This window comes from Palaemon carinicauda, chromosome 24, assembly GCF_036898095.1.
Source record: "Palaemon carinicauda isolate YSFRI2023 chromosome 24, ASM3689809v2, whole genome shotgun sequence".
Taxonomy (NCBI): domain Eukaryota; kingdom Metazoa; phylum Arthropoda; class Malacostraca; order Decapoda; family Palaemonidae; genus Palaemon; species Palaemon carinicauda.
Genome location: NC_090748.1, coordinates 70,020,660 through 70,037,540, shown reverse-complemented (window position 1 = coordinate 70,037,540; position 16,881 = coordinate 70,020,660). Strand labels below are relative to the sequence as shown.

Genomic DNA, 16,881 nt, shown 5'->3' with positions numbered 1-16,881 from the left:
CAACTTTCTGATCTTGATGATGCAATGACCTGATGGAAAGCCTCAATACTACCGTGTCTATGAGTAGGCCTAGATCCAACAAAAGGCCCCCTTGATCCTAAGCAATTACCTCTCTGATGAAGCCAGGATCAACAAATTCTCCAGATACATCAAACAACATATCCCGTATGAGTGGGACCCAGGACGCCATCAGAATGAACACCAGAAGAGCAGTTCACAGTCTGAAACACAGAGTCTAGAACTGGAATACAATTCCATTGAGGAAGAACAGGAGGTAACTCCTAGAGCAGCGTTTTTCAAACTGTGGATCCCGACCCTTCAGTGGGTCGCATGAAAAATAAAATGGGTTGTGACGAAAAACTAAGTAAATAAAATAAATGAAAATAAGAGCAAAGTGAAGAATATAAACAACTTTAAATATTACATAACACTCATAAATCGTTGCTAGGTTTTCCCTGATTTCTCCCATGACAAGGCAGTCTTTACTAATCAAACACAATAGTACAGTATATAATGAATGCATTATGCAAATACAAAATGAATGTTATTGCAGTCAAAACAATTTCAAGGTTTTGCCACAGACTAGGGACAAAATATATCTCTCTCTCTCTCTCTCTCTCTCTCTGTTTGTGTGTGTGTACGTGTGAGAGGGTATAGCAAGGTAGACTTAAAGATGATCATCATACCTATTATATCTTTCCAACATTGTTACAACACATTGCTGAGAATGTTGTCGAAAAATGACAAACTTATAACAGAGTTTGTATTTTTCCTAACATACAAACCTGAATTCTTTATTATAGGAGATATTCTAGCGCGAGCTGGAAAATATGGCAGAAAAACCTTAACAAGGTCGTTAACGACCGGATAGGTAATTACCCACCTGTCAGTGGTGGGGGACCGCTGGTCGGTAACTGCTGTTTACCTTCAATCGGATTCTAGATAGGACTATCCTAGGGGGCGGTGATGGAGGGAAGATTTGTGTAAAGAATTTGGGTTTGTATGTTAGGAAAAATACAAACTCTGTTATAAGTTTGTCATTTGTTCCTACACTAAATACAAACCCTCATTCTTTACTATAGGAGACTTAGTCTTGAGGCCAGGGTGGCCAAGGAGTTGCCTATCTTTAGGGAAGATAGTCCTCAGACTAGACTCTTTTGAAGCAACAATCTTCCGTTATCTTCTTTCTTTGTAGATCCCCAGAATCTCAGTACGACTGAAGGTTTGCAACTTCATGGAAGCAAATGTTTCAGGATGAAGTGGGTCAGGAACATTCGACTCGGACCCCTTCAAACTTAGGATTCCCCCGACCTTGCCAAGGGGTACCTCGTGACCACGAGTATAACTTATACTCTGTGAGAGGAATCAGATGAGTATCATACCCTATTTCCATTGGCGAGTCCAGCTGAAACTGGATACAGGCTAGGATCCCCAGAAATGGGGGAGAAGGAGACGAAGAAGATCGAAGAATGTCCTTCTTAAAACCTAGTGTAACCCAGAATCCTCAACCAATGGTTACTGTCCCCTGAAAGGGCGTAAGGTAGTAACAGCATCTGTTGACCTGTCACAATAGGCCCTATAAAAAGGGTGTCTAGAGACCTATGTGTCACGTCGCTCAAATAGTGAGCAGTGAATGTAGATTGGTGTTTCCAGACCCCAACACTTAAGACTTGGGAGACTGAGAAAAATCTCTTAAACGCCAGAGAGGCAGCCACTCCCCTAACTTGATGGGCTCTGGGATGTGCTGCCTCTGGGTCTCCGTGAAAAGACCTTGCAATAACTTTCTTAAGTCAGAAAGAGATGGTGTTGCGAGAGATTCTCTTCTTTACCCTGTTGGAACAAGGAAGAGATGACGGAGACGTGGTCTGAAAAGTCTGTTGCACCTCAGATATTTCTTTGACGCCCTGATTGGGCATAGTAACGACTGGACTGCATCCTGTGTTACCTATTGAGAGTGGATATTCTCGAAATCTCCCATCGGTAGATGAAGGATTGTGAGTCTAGCCACCAAGCCTGGTACGAAGCTGCGAGACACTCGCGCCCCCCCCCCCATCTCTTAGAGTGGGTGGCGTAAGAGACCATGTTGCTCACTGACCCTTTTAGCGGAGGACAGAGGTACGAGGAAGACGATCTTAAGGTTCAGAGAGGGTCTGAGGCCCTTAAGGGCACATAGGGCAGACCCTTCAGCGAACGTAAGACACGTCTCAAGGAGATGGTCTAATTTCAAGTGGGGGGCAAGATCACTCCAACACCTAAACAACCAAGGTGATGTCTTCTGAGGCGGAGAGGTCAACCCCTTCTCCGTCTACAGATGAGGCTCAAGGCTGCGCAATAGCCCTTAATCGCCGAGACTGAGAGATGCTTTCCTCACTGAGGAACAAAAGGAAGTCTGGGAACTACTGATCCTTCCTTTTGAGGATCCAAGTGCTTCACATTGTCGCTGTTGTAGCAGTTAAGAAGTCCATTGTCTTAGCCCCAGCAGTTAGGACTTCTTGTAGGGTCTGCCTAGAGTTTGGTTTGACAAGTCCTCGTGGCTCGCAAGGTAGCCGACTGTATCAGACCACATGCAAGCCAGAAGGGACATTGAAGTCGCTTCCCTTGCCGAGGCTTCTGTGACTGAGAAGAGCCTGGAAGAGCCTGGAAGAGTTGAGTGTCTCTTCGAGGATTAGCCTGGTGTGAGCCTCGCCGTGAAGGGATCTAAGATCAGAGGAGAAGGTTGACGTCTCTGAACTCGGAGAACAGACCAGGTTTAAAGGTCACTCAAAAAAGGCAGAGGCGAGGGATAGTGACATTGCACTAGCCGTTAGGACAATGTCCTAGAGACTGACTATATATGGTCAACGACCAAGCCTCCTCTCCATCCCAGCTAGGACCAGGGAAGGCCAGGCAGTGGCTGCTGAAGACTCAGCAGATAGAACTATAGGCTTCCCCCAACCTTAGCTTACAAGGATGGTAAGGTTGTAGGCACTGAAGGCTCTAACGAGTCTGGGCGGGGCTCGAACCCCAGACTGTCAATACATAGCCTGTCTAAGGCTGGAGAGTCAACGGGTCGAGGAGACAGATGCAAATCGCCGAGGCATGAGATATAACACAGTTCTTAGAGTCCTTAAATAGGAGGATTCTAAGTCCCTCGACGGCAGCACTCACGAGGGATCCTCAGGCTGCGATAATTCCTCGTGTGTATTACAGGAAAAAGTGGAGACGCGGGTAGCAGACAAACCTTATATCTTACCCCTCGTATCTTTCTTATCGAAAAGGGAAGAATGGTAGAAGTCGGAGTGTCTGGAGGTATTGGCGAAGACCGCTGACGAGAGTCGGAAGGCTTTGTTATAAGAGTAAACTCTTAATGACGATGATCGCGTGCATAGCGCTAATTGCGTGCATGTACGGATACTCTGCTAATTGTTACCAGAGCCCGACTACTTGCATAACTGAAACTTGAAGGTTCCAAGTCGTGTGAACTCGAAAGTCCAACGCGACAGAGGCCCGAAGGACTCCTAAGGTCATGAGAACCCGTAGGATAAACATGACGAAAGTCCAACGCGACAGAGGCCCGAAGGACTCTTAAGGTCATGAGAACCCGTAGGATAAACATGACGAAAGTTTAAAGGCTCCCGATCACGCCCGGCGAAGGGGTGATCGTCACGAGACCCCGAGGGGTCAACGTGAGGGGAACCAGTAGGATCATAAAGACGCCTCCTACCAGCACGAGGGGGAGAACGTCAGGGATGAAAATAACTCCTCCGCAGGGTAGATTTGTTCTCCCGAAGGAGAATGTCGCTTAATACAAGGCTCTCGCTCCGCCCCTGGAGGAGAACCAAAAGGCGTAAGAGGGAGGAGCGTAGATCAGTAAACTCCTACAAGTTTCTCTCGTGAAGGTAGGAAGGTTCTCCCTAAGGAGATCGCCTAAAACAAGCTTTCTCCCTGCCCTATGGGGAAAAGCGTAGGCGTATTAACTTTTCTCTCTCAACGAGGGAAAAGTTTTCCCGAAGGAAGGATTGCCAAAGGCAAGATTTCTCCCCTCTCTATGGGGAAAAGTGTAGGTTTAATGATTTCTCTCTCGCGAACGAGGGAGAAGTCCTCCCGAAGGAGGACATCGCCTAAGGCAAACTTTCTCCCAGATCTATGGGAAAAAAGCATAGGCGTAATAATCTCTCTCTCGCGGACACGAGAGAAGTTCTCCCAAAGGAGGACGTCGCTTAAGACAAGTTTTCTCCTAGTTCTAGGGAAAAAACATAGGCGTAAAAATCTCCCTCTCGAGTAAAAAAAAATCCCTCTCGTGAACGAGAAAGGAGTCCTCCCGAAGGGGGACTTGGCCTAAGACAAGCTTTCTCCCAATTCATGGGGAAAAAAGCATAGGCTAAATAATCTCTCTCTCGCGAGCGAGAGAGAATTTCTCCCGAAGGAGAACATTGCCTAAGACAAGCTTTCCCCCAGTACTATGGGAAAAAAGCGAAGGCATAATAATAATCTCACTCTCGCGAACGAGAGAGAAGTTCTCCCGAAGGAGAACATTGCCTAAGACAAGCTTTCCCCCAGTTCTATGGGAAAAAAGCAAAAGCGTAACAATCTCTCTCTCGCGAATGAGAGAAAAGATCTTCTGAAGGAGGGCATCGCCTAAGGCAAGTTTTCTCCCAGTTTTACGGAAAAAACATAGGCGAAAAAATCTCCTCTCGTGAACGACAGAGAAATCCTCCCGAAGAAGGACATCGCCTGAGCCCAGCATACTCCCAGGGAGAAGTTCCCCCCGAAGGAGGCATAAGCCGTAGACTTGCTTTTCCCCAGCTCCAGGGGAGAAAGCACAGTCTTCGGAGACGAGATAACAGAGGTGAAACTCATTGAGCTGTTCGCAACTACTTACGAAGGAGGGAAGGTTGCTGACTGTCTGAAGTTGGAAAGCTTTCCCTCGGAAAGGGAATGGATCTTTCATGCAGTCCAATTCCGAGGAAGGTTATCACTCCCTCGTAAAGGAAGGATCTCTAATCCCTGGAGGCAAACCTCCTGTCAGCAATCTGAGTTTCCTGATAAGTTGATCAAGTTGCAGGTTGACGAGTGTTACCTCGCAACATGGGCAGCTCATGAGCTGCCACCTGACTTTTCCCTTCTGCTCTCAACCGAAGAGAAGAAGGGGGCGAACCCCTGCATCTTCTTTCGAGGTTTCCGAGAGACTCGAATCCTTAACTCAACAGGGAGCAAAGGAATTAGGGAGGTTGTCCTGTCTGAAACACGGGAACGAGGGATTGACCCCGCGAGTGTATGATCGGAGATTTGCGTGTGTAGCGCTAATTGCGTGCGAAAACCTGCGTGACTGGGGTCTGAAGACTCTGCCATAAGAGTAAAACTCCTGATCGTTATGGGCGTAGTGTTGGATGGGCGTACGCGAACACTCCTCGTGACAAGAGTCCGAAGACTCTCTGACATAAGAGTAACGCTCTTGATGATTTGTGTCACGAGAACCCGAAGGTTCAGCGTGATCGTGCGTGCCCCTAGAGGTTGTGTTGCGAGAACTTGAAGGTTCAGCGTGAACGTACGTGCCCCTAGAGTTTGTGTTGCGAGAACCAGAAGGGCTAGAACAACGGGAAAACGGAAGTCTCCCTTGTCACGAGACACCGAGGTGTCAGCGAGACTAAATGCACGAAAACCCAAGGTTTCAGCAACTAGCTGTGAGCAAACGAAGGGATAGTGCACCGGGAAACCGAGGTTTCCTTGTCACGAGACCCCAAAGGGTCAGAGATCGCTAATTCAAAGGCGAGAGCGATCTCTCTGAAGATAGAGAGAAAAGCAAGGAGAAGCGCTTTATCTGACTTTTTCTAGAGCGGACGGAAACCCTCAAAACTAATATGCGAAGAAGAGGGTTCGAGGTTAGGACGTGCTTTGCCCTTGGCCTCTCTCCTGTTTTCTTAGGTGATTCCTCGCACGACGATGACAGCGACGCGGAACGATGACGAGAGGGATCGTTCATCTCAGGTTTGTGGCACGAGAGTATATAATCTCGAGGCAGGAAGTCTCGGAGAGAGACAGAAGGCGAGAAAGGGCGAGCATGATAACATCTCTTCCTATTTCGCCTGTCTCTTCGGTGAGAATATCTAGGTGAAGTCTTACACGGGCGTGCGGGAGAGTTATCTCGCACGTCTGTGCCAACCATAGGGAGAAAATTCCCCATAGTGGAATCATATGGGTGTGCGGGAGTGCGCGCATATCCTTGCGGATGCGGGAGAAGGCTGGTGCGCTGGTAAGTGCTGGCGCGTTGATAAGCGTTGGCGTGTTGCAAAGCGCTAGCGAGTTGGTAAGCACTGGCGCTGTGGGAGAAGGCAGCATGGCTGCCTTGTCAGAAGACCTTCTAACAGTAGAAAGTTGACGCGCAGGTTTTACCTGTCGCGTAGGATGGTGTTGGGCGCGTATGCGCACGTGCAGGTGCAGGAGAGTGCCATTGCGCAGAAGATTGGTGGCGCGTAGGAGTTTGTGCGCAGGTGAGAGCATGGCATGAGATGGAGCTATGCTCTTGTTGGAACGTATGCGCATGTTGGAGCGTATGCGCATGTTGGCGCATACGCTCTTTATGCCCTATGTTAGGGTAAGAAGGAAGCGCTTTTAAGTTTGTGACGAGAGTGCTTAGATTAACGGCGAGACATCTCGTGAAGAGACAGAAGGCGAGGAAGAGCAAGAACGATTATGTCTCCTCCTATGTCGCCTGTGATTCCGGAGAGAACCTATGGGCAAAGGAGTGCGATCTCTCCTTTTCCTCTTCTCTATCTCTCCCTCCTAGCCTCCGAAGAGGGGAGGACAATGAAGTGGAGGAGGAGGAGGAGAAGGAAATGTGAAGACCTCATCTACATACTTGGCAGGGGAACCCATCCTCCGCAGGGTAGCAGAACACACATGACCTCCGTAACGGGGCATAGGCAAAGAGGATCCACATCCAGCGGTGACATAAAGGCGTCATGAACACTTCCTCAAATAGAGGACATCATCTACAAAGAAAAAGAAAAAGGATTAATCAAAACTAAAAAAAAAAAAGAAAGGCTAGTCTGCTAGCAAATAAAGCAGGAGCAGAGGTGTTACCACTGCGACGGCTAGAATTCGATTGGAGGTAAACAGCAGCTACCGACCGGCGGTCCCCCACCACTGACAGGTGAGTAATTACCTATCCGGTCGTTAACGACCTTGTTAAGGTTTTTCTGCCGTATTTTCCAGCTCACGCTAGAATATCTCCTATAGTAAAAAATGAGGGTTTGTATTTAGTGTAGGAACAACCACATATTCAGAGTTACTGTAAAACTATAAATTTTGTCACATCTCAGTTTCCTGTCTCAAAGCTTTAATAATTATTTTCCTGAAGTGAAATTTTAACCATTTAAGAAAAGACTGAATAAAAAATCTATTTGGTTTCCAAAGTCCTGAATTAATAACTGAGTTAAACTTATAACCTGAAGAAGAAGCTGAATTGCTGCATCTTAGCTGCTCCTTTACACTTAAAAAGACAATTTTGGAAAAATGTTATTTTTATTAGTAAAATAAATTTTTGAATATACTTACCCGATAATCATGTAGCTGTCAACTCCGTTGCCCGACAGAATTCTATGGAGGGATACGCCAGCTATCACAATACTAGAAGGGGGTGTACTTACCAGCGCCACCTGTGGCCAGGTACTCAAGTACTTCTTGTTGACACCTCCTCAATTATTCCTCGGTCCACTGGTTCTCTATGGGGAGGAAGGGAGGGTCGATTAAATCATGATTATCGGGTAAGTATATTCAAAAATTTATTTTACTAATAAAAATAACATTTTTCAATATTAAACTTACCCGATAATCATGTAGCTGATTCACACCCAGGGGGGTGGGTGAAAAACCAGTGTACAAGACTAAAGGATAGCTAAGTATCCCGTATTTCATATAATCAGTTATCCACAATAACAATGAAATAATAAGTACCTGGTAAGGAAGTCGACTTGAACCGTTACTCTGCCTTTAATAAGATCGTCTTCCTTACTGAGCGCAGCGTTCCTCTTGGGAGGCTGAATCAACTCAAAGGTGCTAAAGTATACAGGGCTGCAACCCATACTAAAGGACCTCATCACAACCTTTAACCTCGGCGCTTCTCAAGAAAGAATTGACCACCCGCCAAATCAACAAGGATGTGGAAGGCTTCTTAGCCGACCGTACAACCCATAAAAAGTATTCAAGAGAAAGGTTAAAAGGTTATGGGATTATGGGAATGTAGTGGCTGAGCCCTCGCCTACTACTGCATTCGTTGCCACGAATGGTCCCAGGGTGTAGCAGTACTCGTAAAGAGACTGGACATCTTTGAGATAGAATGATGCGAACACTGACTTGCTTCTCCAATAGGTTGCATCCATAACACTCTGCAGAGAATGGTTCTGTTTGAAGGCCACTGAAGTAGCCACAGCTCCCACTTCATGTGACCTTACCTTCAGCAAAGCAAGGTCTTCTTCCTTCAGATGAGAATGTGTTTCTCTAATCAGAAGCCTGAATAGTAAGAAACTGAGTTCTTAGAACTTGGAAAAGAAGGTTTCTTGATAGCACACTATAAGGCTCCTGATTGTCCTTGTAAAGGTTAAGACCTTTTTAGATAGTACCTAAGAGTTCTAACTGGGCAAAGTACTCTCTTCAGATCATTCCCCACCAAGTTGGACAGGCTTGGGATCTCGAACGACTTAGGCCAAGGACGTGAAGGAAGCTCGTTTAGCAAAAACCGAGCTGCAAGGAACATGTAGCCGTTTCAGATGTGAAAACAATGATCCTGCTGAAGGCGTGGATCTCACTTACTCTTTTAGCTGTTGTCAAGCACACGAGGAAAAGAGTTTTTAATGTGAGGTCCTAAAAAGAGGCTGATTGGAGAGGTTCAAATCTTGATGACATAAGGAACCTTAGGACCACGTCTAGATCCCAGCCTGGAGTGGACAACCGACGTTCCTTTGAGGTCTCAAAAGACCTAGGGAGGTCCTGTAGATCTTTGTTGGTGGAAAGATCCAAGCCTCTGTGGCGGAAAACCGCTGCCAACATACTTCTGTAACCCTTGATCGTAGGAGCTGAAAGGGATCTTACTTTCCTTAGATATAACAGGAAGTCAGCAATCTGGGTTACAGTGGTACTGGTTGAGGAAACTGCATTGGTCTTGTACCAGCTACGGAAGACTTCCCCTTGAGACTGATAGATTCTGAGAGTGGATGTTCTCCTTGCTTTGGCAATCGCTCTGGCTGCCTCCTTCGAAAAGCCCCTAGCTCTTGAGAGTCTTTCGAAAGTCTGAAGGCAGTCAGACGAAGAGCGTGGAGGATTGGGTGTACCTTCTTTACGTGAGGTAGACTTAGAAGGTTCACTCCTAGAGGAAGAGTCCTGGGAATGTCGACCAGCCATTGCAGTACCTCTAAGAACCATTCTCTCGCGGACCAGAGCGGAGCCAACCAACGTCAGCCGTGTCCCTTTGTGAGAGGAGAACTTCTGAAGTACCCTGTTGACAATCTTGAACGGCGGGAATGCATACAGGTCGAGATGGAACCAATCCAGCAGAAAAGCATCCACGTGAACTGCTGCTGGGTCTGGAATCGGAGAACAATACAACAGGAGTCTCTAGGTTATCGAGGTAGTGAACAGATCTATGGTTGGCTGACCCCACAGGGCCCAAAGTCTGTTGCAAACATTCTTGAGAAGGGTCCACTCTGTGGGGATGACCTGACCCTTCCGTCTGAGGTGATCTGCCATGACATTCATACCGCCCTGAATGAACCTCGTTACCAGTTAGCTTTCGATCTTTAGACCAGATGAGTAGGTCCCTTGCGATCTAGAACAACTTCCACGAAAGAGTCCCTCCCTGCTTGAAGATGTAAGCCAGGGCTGTGGTGTTGTCAGAGTCCACCTCCACCACTTTGTTAAGCTGGAGGGACTTGAAGTTTATCAAGGCCAGAAAAACCGCCAACAACTCCTTGCAATTGATGTGAAGTGTCCTTTGCTCCTGATTCCATGTTCCGCATTCTTGTCCGTCCAAAGTCGCACCCCAGCCCGTGTCTGATGCGTCCGAGAGGAGACGGCGGTCGTGTTTCTGAACAGCCAAAGGTAGACTTCCTTGAGAAGAAAGCTGTTCTTACACCACGCGAGAGAAGACCTCCTCTCTTCGGAAACAGGAACTGAGACCGTCTCTAGCGTCATGTCCTTTATCCAGTGAGCAGCTAGATGATACTGAAGGGGGGGGAGGTGGAGTCTCCCTAACACGATGAACAGGGCCAGCGATGAAAGTGTCCCTGTTAGACTCATCCACTACCTGACTGAGCATCGGTTCCTTCTCAGCATGCTCTGGATGCATTCTAGGGCTTGGAAGATCCTTGGGGCCGACGGAAAAGTCCGAAAAGCTCGACTCTGAAGATCCATACCCAAGGAGACAATGGTCTGGGATGGAACGAGCTGAGACTCCTCAAAATTGACCAGGAGGCCCAGTTCCTTGGTCAGATCCATAGTCCATTTGAAAATCTCCAGACAGCGACGACTTGTGGGAGCTCTTAAAAGCCAGTCGTCTGACGGAGCCGGACACAAGATCATGGTACTGCTGCACAGTCTGTGAACTGTCAATCATGGGCAAGCGAGGAAGTACAGTGACAACCCGAATCTGTCTAGACTGTCTGGGTCGTACAGACAACTCCTTATCGGGTTGCTGAGGTTGCCGCACTGCGTCACAACAAGTCACTTCTGTTGGTTGTTGAACGTCTTCTCCGTGACACATTGACTCCGTAAACAAAAAATCCTCTAACAAGGACTAAGCTTGGACTGCATGTCTTGCAACACAGCTCAAGGTCTATGGGAGCAGGTGTGGTAACAGACGGGATTAGCGACTGAAGTGGAACCATTACCTTCCCTGGAAGCATGTTACGCTTAAATAAAAGTCCATAGGAGGCTATGCAGCTAAAGGCTCCCTCCAAATGACAGAGTCCTCAAGGGAATATCAGAAGGAGGGAGAAAAGAACTTTCTCATCTACAGGGACCATATCCTAGAAAAGCTAAGTTCTCTCAGTGAGGGTTCACTGGTGCAAAAGCAGCAGACTAGAAGGCAACGTTATGAAACTGCTTGACAGTCTAGTGAGTTGGCAACAACCAAAGATGTGTGACTGAGAAGCATGCGGTAAGGTATGCAGAGCATGTTGTATGCAGAGTATGCTGTATGCAGAGCATGCTGAATGTAGAGCATGTTGTATGCAGAGCATGCTGAATGCAGAGCATGCTGTATGCAGAGCATGTTGTATGCAGAGCATGCTGAATGCAGAGCATGCTGTATGCAGAGCATGTTGTATGCAGAGCATGCTGTATGCAGAGCATGCTGTATGTAGAGCATGTTGTATGCAGAGCATGCTGAATGCAGAGCATGCTGTATGCAGAGCATGTAGTATGCAGAGCATGCTGTAAGCAGAGCATGCTGTATGTAGAGCATGCTGTAAGGTAAGCAGAGCGTGTGCATGGCGTTTAACATTTCTCAGAAATTCCATGACCAGTGCTAGAGTGCTTTATGCATGCTTGCATGGGTTTAAATATCAACATAATATTTACCTTACATTCATAACTCATGATTCATATTTTTGCCATATTCTGCGATATTGTTAAAAATATATTGCAAGGAATACAAATATATTTTTATAAGTAATACAAATAACCTCCATTATCATAAGGTTTGAAAATGGAGGTAAGGTATGCTGAACAGCAGAGTCAGAACGAGCTGGAACAACAATAGTTGTGGTTTCCTCTTCAAGACTCTGTTGAGGGAACACCTGAGGCTCAGTCTGCAAAGGCTGATCAAAGGAAGTAGCAGAAGGTAGGCGCATGGGTGGAGGAGGCTGACTCCTGGCATGAGTGGCTGAACCCAAGGGTTGCGCTAGCTGAGCGGTTGGCGGAAGCGGAGTAGCAAGTTCCTGTTCCTGTGGTGTGAGCGGAGCGCGATGAGGTAGAGGCTGCGCAGAACAAGGTAAATGTCTCGCAAGCTGAGGCTCCTGAGGCGCAAGGCTAAGGTGTAGTGGTGCTTGCCTTGTGGAGGGTTGAGCTCACTGCAGCGAGAGCTGAGGAGACTGACTCAAGGACGGGAGAGGTTGTTGTACCTCAACCGAGTGTTGCATCACTGGTGGAGCAGCAAGTGGAGGCGGAGGAAGAGAGGTATAATCCTCCTGATCCCATTGTAAAGGTTGCCTTAAAGAAGGCGGAGGCTGAGCACCACTGGGAACAGCCAACTCAGAACGTGGCTCAACATCGTACGCCTGGCAGGTGGTACTGCGATCAGGCGGAGCGAGCGCAGGCGGAGGGAGTGTAGGCGGAGGCGGAGGCGCAACACTCTCAGCCCGACACTCACGCATCAAGACCGAAAGTTGTGACTGCATGGACTGCAGTAGAGTCAACTTGGGGTCGGCAGACACTAAGGTCTGCTGAGGTAAAGCCTTAACAGCAGAGATCTGTTGCGGCAGAACCTTACTCCTCTTAGGCGGAGTGCATTCAACTGATGACTGAGGAGAGTCAGAGCTAACCCAATGACTGCATCCGGGTTGTTGAACTCTAACTTCGTACGTCTGGCATAGGTCTGGACTTTATGTTTAAGAGGTCTTGAGACCTGAGACCAGCGTTTTCTCCCCTAAATTTCTTCTGCAGACGAGCAAAATAAGGGCTCAATCGTCTGCGGGTGGGAGTGACGGTCTCGGTAAGACACGCCCACAACCACCGAGGATACTTCTGTGCGCCGATCAAGGCCTGCTGAACCCTTTTGTCCTTCGACATTGCTTCTCCCCTGGGCTTGGGAGCTTGCAAGAGGTCCCGGACTGGGAGAACGACTGGCGCGCACAGAAGTACCCTCACGCACAACACTGACACACTTTGTGCTAATCCTTTATCACTTTGATTTTCTGTTTGCACTTATTTCACTGAACTCGAAACTTTAAGTGGTTTGTACCTGAAACACGCAATTCTATCCTTTCTCAAAAGTTAGTAATTGCGAAAACAGAATTACAATGTAACAGAAAAATCTAATGAAAGATAAATAATTCAGTGGCTGGAAAGAGACTAAACACTAGATCACTCTAGAAACGTTTACTTTCTTCCCCTAAAGAGACTAGGGAGAAGAGCAAACACGATAACAACGTTACTCGTACGCCTGGCAGGCTTGAATGAAACGTTTATCCTCCTCTTTCTCCCTCCGTCTCTATCTCTCTCTCTCTCTCTCTCTCTCTCTCTTGACTTAGAACCTGAGAGAAGAGCCCAATCATATATATCGTTAAAACATATTATTGTTAAAAGAAAAAACTGAAATATTTCCCAAAATGAAAAGTTCCTTTATTAGGATTAAAACCATTAAGTTAAGAAAGAATGAACAAAACGCTAGACACGGTTACTCTTACTGCAATGTGAAACCGTGAAAATTCTTTCTCTATCGTAACGATAGAGTGCAAGTTGAACGTTCTGAACGTCAACAACTGCAGAGACAAAACAAAACGTTAGTTCAACTTTGAAAACAGTACTAGACTATCAAAGAAATTCTTTCAAAGACATTAAAATAGCATAATATGTTAACAGGTAAAACCGAAATGACGGGCTCAATGTTAATTAACTTCGGTACCAAGAAAAGACCGCCTACTATTAGGAAGGTCGAATATAAACAAATATAAAAATTAATTTTAATAAGTTTATAAAAAAAGAAGTTAATCGAAGAGGCCTATAAGAGGCGGAGAGATATAAAATAAATCTATAACTTTTGTTAAGCAAAATTAAGAAAGAAAGTCTATACTCTCTTAGACACCAACACTTCCGTCTAAGGGAAGGGTCGGCCATTTAAAGGTGAAAGAGAGTTCATACTCTCTTCGTCACCATAATTAATCAAATTAATTCCAAAAGCTAACTAAGCTAATATAGAAGTTTCCAGTAAAGCGACAGCCGAAATCAAAGAGAAATACTTCACCAAAGTCGTGAAAATACTCCAAGAACATAAGCGTATCCCAGAACGTCTTGCCGGAAGCACGACAGAGGAATAATTGAGGAGGTGTCAACAAGAAGTACTTGAGTACCTGGCCACAGGTGGCGCTGGTAAGTACACCCCCTTCTAGTATTGTGATAGCTGGCGTATCCCTCCATAGAATTCTGTCGGGCAACGGAGTTGACAGCTACATGATTATCGGGTAAGTTTAATATTGAAAATTAAATTTATGTTCAATTTGGGTTAAGAACAAAAGGGAATTTCCACTACTATGTAAAAAGGATATTCCATTACTATTACCTTTAACAACTACCTACTTGTGTGAACTGAGATTTTTCACATTAACTTAATTAAAGACTAAGGACAGAAACAGGCTCAACACTGCATTTGATATGCATGTAGCATTGTCTTCCTCTGTTCCATATTGAAACAGCCATTCATGAACAAACAAGGATATCCATCTCAATAAATGTTTTTTTTTATTATTATTAAAATTATGTACTTTACCTTTGTGTTGGAATTTCCTACATATTTGTTTTTCTAAAATTAATATTTTATTCATACAAATAAGTAAAACAAGGTGCAGATCATAAAAATTATACATATAAATTTATGATGCCGATTAGAACTTAATGAACAGAGTTTGTCTTTCTACACATAAGTATTATGGGTTGCAATGCAAACTGTGGTTCTTCCTGTAGGAAGGAGTAAATATTTTTTTTTGAAAAACGCTGTCCTAGAGTACTTCGGATGAACAGGTACAGTACTTGGAAGTACAAATTCTTTAAATCCACTGAAAGCATGAAATCTCCAAGGATTGACCCCCTGCCAGTATAGACACTGAAGTAGATGCAAGTAATAAAAACATATCAAGAAAGTTGTCTCAAGCAGCCAACCCTGCTAGATAGTGGGACTAACAAGGTCAATCATGAACAAGTTAATCCATGCTTGATGAATCTTCAGACAAGGAGGTCAGACTATAATGTGCATTGAAAATACTATGATTTGTTTCTAAAAATTCTATATCAGCAATAATGCCCTACAAAAGCAACATTTTCCTAGAAAAAACAACTTTAGTTTTAAAAAAAAAAATTTTTAGCATTTGGGTGCACATAAAAAATGCTTGAGTCTTTTCACCCCAATCACCACATCCCCTTCTCAGTATGCTACTCAACTATAACCAAACAAAACAAACAAAATTTATCTTAAAAGTTTTCAGTATATGATAGCATGGAGTATATGAGTACATTATTTACATTACAGTACAGTACTTCCTAACAAACACTGCATACAAATCTCTTTTACCCTTGTTCTAGTAAATTTTTCTGATTAGTTCTAACTTAAACTACAATTGTTTATTGTGGTGTAACTGCCAAAATTACTGAGCTGTAAATACTTTGCAATCTTCCAGTTATAGAATAAAATATCTACCTTAACTAGAATAGTTACTCTATAATTATTTGCAATTCTGAAAGATCAGTTAGTAGCAAATTACCAATGAAAACTCATTAACCCTTTTACCCCCAAGGTATAGGGAGGTCAGGTTGGTCTCATTCTTCTGGAAAATGCCTGAAGTTTCTCATAAAGCTTTCAAAAATATGCAAAAACATGTAAATAACAGTGTTTTGCAAGAACGTACCAGTACGTCCATTGGGGGTGAAAGGGCTAAAAAGCTCAAATTTCATGTAAAGAGAAAGAAGTTTATTTCTTTCTATACCTCACTAGAGTTAAGTGACAACTTCATCTTCAATCACACAAGTTATTACAATGTCAAGGCAAGTATATACTGTACATAAATTTTTTCTGTATTTAAAAGCAACTTCCTGTCAAATTAGAATCAAACCAGCATTTAACTATTGATGTATTATTATTACTGTGCTATTACAATATCTCTAGACAAGCTGCAACCCCAGAGGGAAAAGCAAAATGCTACAAGCTCAAGGTATTGTGCAGTATGAACAATAAACAGAGAGACGGAGAATAAACTAAAAGTAAAAAAGATAAGAAAAAAATAATACATCCAGATGAAAAGAAGTGTTAACTTTGGGAATATGTATAGTATTAAGCACCAAGAAAGAATATGCATGATTGTAAGTATTAACTGCATACCTTGTACTATGTAGTAGACGGTACAGAGTGGGAAAATTTGAATGCTAAAGATGGACAGAATTATGAAAAATTTTGAAATTCAAAACCACAAAGTACTGTAAATGTTACATACACAGACAATGTTAAGTTCAAAGTAAACCCAGCAGCCAATCGTCTATATTAAGGAAAACTTTCATGAACCTCAATAAACCTCAGAGCAAATAGTTTTTTTTTTTTCTATAGGTACAGAGAAGTATTTAAGATTTCAGGTAAACTACAGCGCCCACTTTTAGCACTGATCTGTAGATAATATGCTAATGATTAGTTTTCTAAAACAGTCAGCACCTCTTTACCATTTACACAATCTTCTTAATTTTTTCTTTTTCTTGGGGGGGGGGGGGGTCAAACGTCATTTACGCAAGACGCAGTTTTGGCTTAACATTTGTCAGCTTCAGATGTTACATAGTTTTCTGTCATTGTCCACAGTAAGTTCTTTTCGGAAAATATGATGTAATGCTGGTTCTGGTCTTATTTTCAAGTTGGATACCATAATCATAATTTCTAAAGCATGTTTAAACATTAAAAACAAAATTAAATTCAAAAGGATGTAGAGCCCAGTACTGAGGTTGGCAAATAATTACTGTAGTTTCTTCACATTTTGTAAATGTACAAAATTTAATTAATTCATAATTTCTATTTGCACTATCAAAAATTACATTGAAATACCATTCTTGCAAAATAGTCATCTCTGCTATTAATACAAGTCACTAAATAAGAAAAACCAAAATGAAAAATTGTCATAGAATGTTACAATTTTTCATTTAGACCTGGTTTACTGATGA

General features: G+C 44.2%; 1 protein-coding gene across 1 annotated transcript in view; it reads right to left on the bottom strand.

The window, feature by feature from the left end:
* Nucleotides 1-16,881, bottom strand: part of scf (Calumenin scf) — a 71,408-nt gene that overhangs the window by 46,176 nt on the left and 8,351 nt on the right. The gene's annotated exons all lie outside the window — the stretch shown is intronic.